Source organism: Aplidium turbinatum, chromosome 6 (assembly GCF_918807975.1).
Source record: "Aplidium turbinatum chromosome 6, kaAplTurb1.1, whole genome shotgun sequence".
NCBI classification, from domain to species: domain Eukaryota; kingdom Metazoa; phylum Chordata; class Ascidiacea; order Aplousobranchia; family Polyclinidae; genus Aplidium; species Aplidium turbinatum.
Window position 1 is genome coordinate 5,152,858 of NC_137477.1, and position 9,230 is coordinate 5,162,087.

Sequence of the window (9,230 nt, forward strand, 5' to 3'; positions counted from 1 at the left end):
GCTTCTGAAAAATAACTTTCTAGGTGATTCATAGACAGAAAGAAAACATCAAAGTAACTTTGTGAGAGCTAATGTAATTGATTGCCGGGCAAGGAAGTGTTGTGGCTAAACTTGCGGTTGCCCCTCAGTCTCCGCGGTCTTTCCTAACCAGCAATTTAGTCCTTTTACATTGATTCAACATCTGCAAACGCTGAATTAATGTAAAAAAGGCCTAGTTTTCTGAATCGGATTGCAATCTTCGCAGAGTGCAGCGCGAGTTGTAAACTACCAGCTCAATGGCCTAAGGGTTTTGCCTTTGGCTCTGGTGCTAGTAAACCTGAGATCGATTCCAGGTCGGGTCAAACCGAAGGCTTTAAAAACAGCACCGATTGTGCTCTTTCTTGTATAACGCAGTGAGAATAAGTCAGGTACTGATGTGATAACATCGTACACCTGATATATAATTAAACATGAGTGCTGTCGCTAAGAAATCTTAGCTGTTGTAGAGCCACAATAAATAAAACTATAACATTATTAGTTGCAAAATCCAATTGGTCACAAACAAGGAAACGGCGACAGACTAAGAAACACAGCGGCCTGATGAGGGTAAAACGAGTTTGGAATTGATAGTTTGAAATTTAGAACTAGCCTGGTGGTTGCCACAAAACAGTTGTAGACGTGTAGAGCGACAGTTACTTTTTAACTCTTATAGCTTTAATAAAATCAAATAAAAAAAATACTCATACAAAGTTTGCAAAAAGCAAAATATCTTCAACAAAACTGCCACCATTTATCCAAACGTGAGCTTGCTTTTCAAAGCCACCACAGCCAAAGTATAGCATGAAAGAGACTCAGGCTACCAATCGTTAAATTCAAAAAATTGCCCAATCATAAAGGCTAACCATTAGTTTTTTTTTCACTAGCCAATCCCAGTGTGGCTCTACAAGTAAAATGTGTCACAGCCTTGTAGCTTACCAGTGCAGTGGCACAAACGGTTGTAATGCTAGTAGGCCTGGGTTCGACTCCAGATCGGGAAATGCCGAAGGCTTCAACTATAGTACTAATATTGTTAATGAGCTGGATAGAAACGTTGTTATATCGTAAATAGGATTCAAATTAAAGAAAGTAAAATTACTAAAGGATCTTAGCAGTTGTAGAAAGAAATTAAGTTAACATTGTAACTGTAGCATTATTAATTTATTTCGTGGTAACTCTTACCGTGCTAAGTTTACACAACGACGTCGTGTGGGTATTGTGGCAGTGGAAATGGCCATTCAAAGCGCTAAAGAGCAAAAGTAAGTACTTTGGGGATTGAGAAAAAGATTATTTTGACACAACTGGTTTGCGCGTCTCAGATCAGTTGTAGCCAGCTGTTAAAAGCAGAAGATTGGTTAAAAGAAAATTTTAAGAAGAGGTGAGTGAAAGGACGCAAGTTTTTTTGTGAGATTCCATAATTTTGTATGACAGTGTTGCGACATCAATCGGTATTGTCCATTAGCGCGCGTATTGTTTCATATTGTTGTTGTTCTTTTTTGCCCTTGTCATCACTGTTCACTGTAGTATCACTTCAGTTTCGTGACAGATTGTGGGAGGAAATGGACCGATTTTTAATACTGTGTATAAATAATAGTTGAAGAGTAGGTTTAGTAGCTGTGCAGATTAACAATGCAAATGTCTACAGACTGCTTTCCAATACATATTTTAATCTTTTTGGCCTTGCCATCTTTCCTTTTGTTAGTGTCAAATTCGTGGGTTTACTCTTCTCTTGTCTGTTTCCTTTCTATGACATTCATCATTTTCTTAAGCCAGCAACAAAAGACAAGTTGAATCACAGAGCATTGCTTCAAGACCAAGAATGTTTGGCAGTTAAGCCGAGTGCGTGGTGTAGTGGTAGTGCATTTGCTCGAAATCGAAAGGTCCAGTGTTCGATTCCCAGTGTAACCAACCATTGTTGGTTTCTCACCTTGTGTTTGAAGTGCAGTAGTGTTTGAAACTGGAGGGACCAGCTTTCTACCGTTCATGATAAACAAAGGACTCTGACACAAGCAAAATATTGAACGAAACGTATTTCATCTTTATGCGGGCAGCTGCTTCCGTGGGCCTACAGTTTTCCGAAAGGGATTTTTGTTTCAAAATTTGTCTAAACGAGACTTATCGAAAAGAACCGAGAGGGAGAGAAAGAAGAATAACTTTATTTGCCAATCGGATTCTATAATACAAAAGTAACTCAGTGTTGCAGAAACACTGAAGTAGGCTCGGTGTTGGGACTAGGAGCAACGAATTCAATCTGATTAGCCAGGAGCAGCGAAAGACCATTTGTTCTTCTGGTCAGCTGCTCCCATAGTTTTATGTTGTTTTGTTTGAAGATTAACGCCCTTCTCCTTCCCAATGACGATTTCAACTCAAAAGTGACCATATTTATTGTGGTACCGTACCTCCAGCTTTTAAGCCTTTTAACTTTTACCTGCAGCAATTTTAGTTTTTTTTTACATATTCACCTTGCATGTTGCATGAAATTCTCCAACTGAACCGCTTGCAACAGACTTGGCCCGAAATTGAGAATTATTGATGCATAATTGAAACAACCTTAAGTTGCTTCTTTTGTGTTGTCTCCGAAAACGGGCGCATTTTGCCTCCTATTGTCTATCAACTATGCCGCAATCATTACCGTCGTCATGCGCCGCCTCCGAGCAGAAGGTTGGCTATTGTTTTCCACACGTCATGTTCTTTCACTAATCTTTTTGCTCCTCCGATGCTTGACAAGTCAGCCCACAGTTTTACATCATCTCTCCTTTTGAAAGATCACATCAACAAGCTGCCCAAACCTGAGCTTTAGCATTAAAACTCATTTTACTTGTTCAGTCAGCTGCACCAGAAGATGACAGGAAAATTCTTGATTTATTGAATTTTTTAACTAAAATTAAGGTGCAAAAGTATCATTTGCTTCATTTCAAGTCTTGCAATTCCACACACACGTATGCCTAGTCTTGCTTTCACATTTCACATGACGAGACAAAACAAAATTCCAACGTCTGCAGACGTTGAATTGATGCAAAAACAAACTGGTTTGCTGACTTGAAATTGCCTGGAAAGGTAGCAAAGTTAGTCAGTTATAATTCACACAAGTCACAAATTGATTGCTCCATCAATTTTAGGCCAAACATCCTCCATGATATTAGTTTTAGACATTCGGTTTCGAATTGCTGTTCCTGAGGGAATCGGATTCCAAACCCGTCGTTTTTACATTGATTCAATGCCTGTAGACAATGTAAAAAACGACGGATTTGCTGTCTGGGGAGTAAATTGTCGTTTCATAGACTCATAGAATATTTGTCACTTTCACACAGAATCTGGTTGAAATAATGTAAAATGAACGCAAAAATGTTGTGAAAGATTTCTCTTGCTTTGATTTCCTCTTGCTGAAGCAGCATTTTCCAACAGCCGTGTTGCCACTAGTTTTGTAATAATGATGTAATAATGATGTAATCTTATGTATATTTGCAACTCCAACACCATTCAATGTTGCATTGCGGTAAAATTTTCTTGTTCGTTAGCAACTTTTAGGTTTTTCATCCTTGCCAGTAAGTTCATCATGTGCATGAAAAATCCCAGATTGCAAATCCGGTCGTTCTTACATTGATAAAACGTCGGCAGACGTTGAATCAGTGCAATTTTTTTTACACTAGGGCTAGACATGTTGTGTGCACTGTGCAGCACACATTTTCTGTCAAATCTAAAATTGTCAGTATGTCTTTAAACATTGTAATAATAAGTTAAAAAGACATTGAAGTGAAGAACAAAGTAGAATGCATTGAGAAAACTTACGCAAGGCCATATTTTTTCCCAGCTAGAGAGTGCGTTCAAACGTTTCTGAAGCCTAATTCAGTTCATTGAGGACTGAACAATGCGCAAATGCAAAATTTTTACCTTGCAGCGTTAAAGATTCGGATAATTTTATCAGTGCCCGCAACATGCTAGAAGTTAGTTACACACAAGTTTCTTCATTAAGAACAACTTGACGAACGGTTTCTGGTAGTTCTACCACCTGGAAGAAGTCAGACTTGTCTGATTGACGAAACGTCGGAATAAAAGCAGATTGTCACTTTATACATCGTGTGATAGTTTAGCTTAGTTTGCAGCATCATGTTATTCAACTAAATGCCTGGTGAACACTGAACAGCCTCATTCAATTTTCAACGGTTTCTGATGCCAACCAAGACAGTTCAACAAACTAATGAAATAAATTTTCTAGGTAGGCCATGGTTCTTGATTCTTGAAGTCTTCGCTTTCCTGGAGGCATTTCACTCTCCACCGCTACACCTCCTACAGTCTTACAAACGCCATGTACCTTCTTTTGCCAGGTAGCAGCACACGTAGTTTCTGTTGGTTGCAAATCTAACAAGCCCGAAGTCCCAAGTGCTTTAAACTGGAAGTGTGGAAACCGGATGTCAGCGAGCAAACTTTAGGCGGACGTTACAAGCAGTAGTTTATTCTGAGCTGTGCTAAAGTAATCTTTTGCTGTTTGTGTAACAGCTTAAATCAGGTTTCGGTTTCATACACCCAAGCTACGATTTGAAAAGATGTTTGAAGAGCTATATAAAATTTGTATAACCATGGTATAACTTAAAGGACAATTACTTTATCCATGCAGAAAATAGAGTTATTGGAAACAAAGGATGCTTTGTTAACAAACTATGCTTTCAAATAACGTATTTTCTTAATTTAGGTAAAACAGAATGCAAAAGCACAGTCAATATCAAACAAGACAGACCAGGTTCGACCATGACACATTTTTCGTTGTATTAGTGCTCGTCTTCGCATGTATCAGAGCTGTTGGAGAAACTCAATCGCTGACACAGCCAGCACATTAGTTCAAATTAATGATTTATTCTTCTGCCAACGTTGAATGAATGTAAAAAGTATGTTCAGGCTGAGGTGCCAAGCAGTGATTTCATAGATATTGTGCGTGTAGGCTATACTTGTTCTGTCTGTGTACCTTTGATGTCCCGTTTATCAAACGGCGTTGAAACGACGTGAAAAGAAGATCGTTTGCTAGCTGGTTTATTTAAATTTTTGCGTAATACAGGAAACGTCACAGCTTTGAATAACAACAACTCTGCTTAGCAGAATAGGCTTCCACATGCATTACAACGTCTAGGCATTCTGTTGCTAGTAACTTCTACTTCAGCTCACCAGCAAGATAAAACAAATTGTTAATACGTTCTTGTGAGTAGGCCTACATTTAAGCAGTGTATTGTGCAGGGAAGTATGGAAGCACACCATTGCAGACGTCATAAAGGTCTGTCATTGTTGCAGAGGCGGTTGCTTGTAAGGGGCTCCTATTTGCAATCAGTTATAAAGTCAAAGAGAGCTGTGTATTGCATATATAGTGCTAGAAGATGTGAGAACCTTAAAAAGCCCCATATATCAAGGAATAAAATCGTTGAAATTTACTTACAGGGAAAAAATTTCACCACTTCAGTGGAAAATCTTCGAATTCAATTGTTACACGATACTTACAATACTTTGCGTTTAATCCAAGGTTTGTACTTTGAAAAAGACAGTTCTCTGATTAACAAAACGTGGGGTTAAATTCAAATTATCAATTACAACATGTTGTGATGATGCTATGCGTAATATCGTACTATGCTTTAACATGGAGCAGCAAAGTGAATAAATAGATGCTACATCCTAAACATTTGTATTCGAAACAACCGTGTGCTTGTTCGCCAATAGCTTCTTGACTGTGTGTCATCGCCACGTACTGAGGAGATTTGGAAAAACCCAGGTAGCAAAATATAGTCTTTTTACATTTATTAAACGTCTGCAGGTATCGCATCAATATAAAAAAAAAACTAATCTTGTTAGCTGAGGAAACCGGAACTTTTAGAAATATGCATGTTCGTTTTGGAGACAGCAGCCTACGTTTTCTTTGTCATGTATTTCCGTCAATGAATCAAAGAAAAAAAAAAAAATGCTGCATACGTAGGTTACCATAACTGTGTGCATGCAGTATGTTTACAAAATTTAAGCAAAATTTGTTTGAGTAACAAATTTTATAGTTGAAGACCTTAGTTTAAGGTTGAGTCACATTTTTTGGAAATTGAGTGATCACCAAAAATACGTTGCACAATGATCAATGCCTGTCCCCTTGCAAAATTTGATTGAAAAATGACTTCATCTTGTTATAACACACTCTGGCATTTGCATATAGATTAAACAAAGTTGAAAAAAACTTCAATTTGCTTTATCTCAAAACTCGTATTTTGGACTTAAGTAGTTCTTTTACTCAGGTCTTCAATTTAGAGTTAAACCCTGAGCAGTAAGCTGATACAGTGCTTCAAGAAAATTAGCAGCAAAAGCTGTAGTGACTGGAAGGACATAGTAGTACCGATAACATAAATTAAATTTCATTTGAAGTTTTAAATCAAAATTACTTTACTTTTTGAGTAGCCGAGGATTACATTCGTTGGATTATTTCGTTTATTTTAAACAATCGCGCTAAAGACTCATTTTGGTGAACAAAACGCCTAAAAATCGTCCTTGAAAGTTCCATTCTTTCATACTCCTCTGACATAGATCGTTTGTTGATTGCGTGAAATGATTTTTCCGTTTTTGCAGCCACTGTCAAACGAAAGCGCATGGTCACAATCATCTATGACGTCATAGATTGTCGTAAATGGCATTAAATTTCCACACGTGACAACAATGACTTAACTTTAGAAATCTATCTACTTTATTAACTAGTGAGTGAGTGCTTTGATCGGTTATTTCCGGGTGGGCAGCTATTGCTATGTTGGCGAGTAGCCTTACTTAGAATGATCCAAAGTTATCAGCTGATGCATTTCGAGTAATTTTAAATAAAATCGTGTTTTTTTTTGCTGTATTGTGTATTCCTAGTCTTTGGCAGCATTAAGTTGTTCAGTCGGCTTGCTTTAGTTTATGAGCATTCTTTCCGTTGGAACAGCTGGTTTAACAAGCTATGATGACGAATAAAACGTTTTGGTTTATTTAACAGTATTCATATCACTACGTAATGACGTCAACAAATTAAACGATACTGGTGGAATTAGTTGGCAAGATTTCATGAATTTTTGCAAGAAATAGCGTGGAATTTTTAGGCTGATTTGTAAGCACTCTCTTAGCGTTAATAATAATATGTGTTTTTAGTCATTGTTTAACAACAATAATAATAATGTATGTTGTAGTGTTGTAGTACCCATCGCAGATATGTGTTGCTCTCAGCGCTTTGCAAAGCAGACGACGTCCGCGCAGTGATACAAATCCACAGTCGGGTGCATTATCGCCTTAAATTTAAAGCAAAAGCTGTGTTGTGAAAAGAGTTGCTGGAGTCAAAGCATCGTTTACACGTGATTTCCAGCATGTAGGGACAAATAGAGTCAGCTGACATCCTTTGGAAGAATGGGTAAAATTTCAAAGCAAAAACGTGACGAAATGAGCTAGTTTGAATGGTTGTAGTTCAGTTAGTAAATCGGGCGATAGGCTACTGAATGGTTGGTCAAGCACTCCAACAGTCGTCAACACCAGTCGCGCTAACATGGTTTTGTATTTTACGAAAGTCTCTAAATTCGGTCTGCTATCTGCATTCATTCATTTGACGACTTCGTACAAATGAGTTTTTGTCATAGTTTATATTTGGTTTTCTTGTCTCTTATAGAGTTATGCTGATAGGCGTCTTTGTCTTTGTTAATGGCAGTACTTAAAAATATTTTTAATCCCTAGCTTAAATGTTGCAGACCACCTTCCTGCACCATATATAGCTATATTGGTTGTATCGCCTGCTTGTTAGTTTAAATTTCTTTGCAGACATTCCAACGGTTCCTGTTTATCTGTGTGCGTAAAAGCAGGCTACAAGTAGCCTAATTGTAGAATTTAATCAATTTTGACATAACTTTTGCTCCAACTGACCACAATCAATTGAGACAAAATCAAGGAATAAAAACGTCCCCAAGAGACAAGATTGACCTCGGATCACAATGTCTGGCTCCACCGCCTACAGACCTACTATCACCAATGAGGAACAGTTATGGCTGATGCACCAAGTCAAGATGAATATAATGACTGTGGATGAAGCAGTTAGCTGGACCGAAGCACGCGAGAACGAAATACGCTCTCTGGATCATGAAGTTACCTCCCCGACACATAAAGTAATATTATTAGCTTTTTATTTGAATAATTCTTTCTGATGACAATATTGTAACTTTATTTTTAATCTTTGCTATGTCACAAAAGATTTTTTTAATTTTTAAACAACATGCATTTAACCTAAACCGTTTGCAGGCTGGTTTTAAAATTTGGTTCGGGTATTAAAAAAAAAAATTGTAAAATCTTCGAACCTTAAAAATTATTATGTGTCAAGCAAGTTTTCGTCTGTAATTTAATAATTACCCCATCAGTCAGCTGTTCGTGTTGCTGATGAAGCAGCTATTCAGGTGACACCCTTCAATTGTTGCAAGTAGTGTATTGTCTCAGCGTCAGGGCGTGCAAGGTCTCTCCTCTTCTAAAGGTCAGACAGTTCTGCTGATACAGCAGAACGACATGTTCCTCAACAACGATTTGTACAGTAGACTACGGCAACGCAATATTTTGCTTTTTTCTTGCTTTGAAACATCGTATTTACGTTGCTATTTTATATCTACACTTTTCGCAACTTTTACATCATAGTTACGATATGAATGCAATGCTGTAATGATTTCTTAGTGATTTATCCAAACAATCACACACTCGGCACAATTTTAAAAATCTTTATCCTGACCCGGTTTGGAAGTAATCTGGATTTACCAGAATCAGTGACACTGATACTTGCTAGTCGGTTGCAGAAACGCTACGTCAACTGCAGCATTGCTTAGTTTCTTTGAACGCATACGTAATATTCAACATCACGTGAGACGCAGTCATAAGGTTGGCTACTGTTGACAATAAATTTTGTAGCTTTCAAAGCATCACAATTCAAGCAACCCCTTTCCGTTCATGGGTTAGGCGATCGCCCTATCTAAATACAGAAGAATAACTCTACTTACAATGTTTTTACAAGGTCGGATTAATGTAGATCTACACATCATTGTGTTTTGCTGAAACCCCCCCCCCCTTTAAAACTACTTACTAGACCCCCCCCCTGGCCCTGGTATAACTATTGACTGGTTAGCTGATTGAAAAATTCGCTCTCACTATGTATAACTGCAATGTAATAAACTATCTGTTCAAGTACGGTAATGTAAGAAAACAAGACT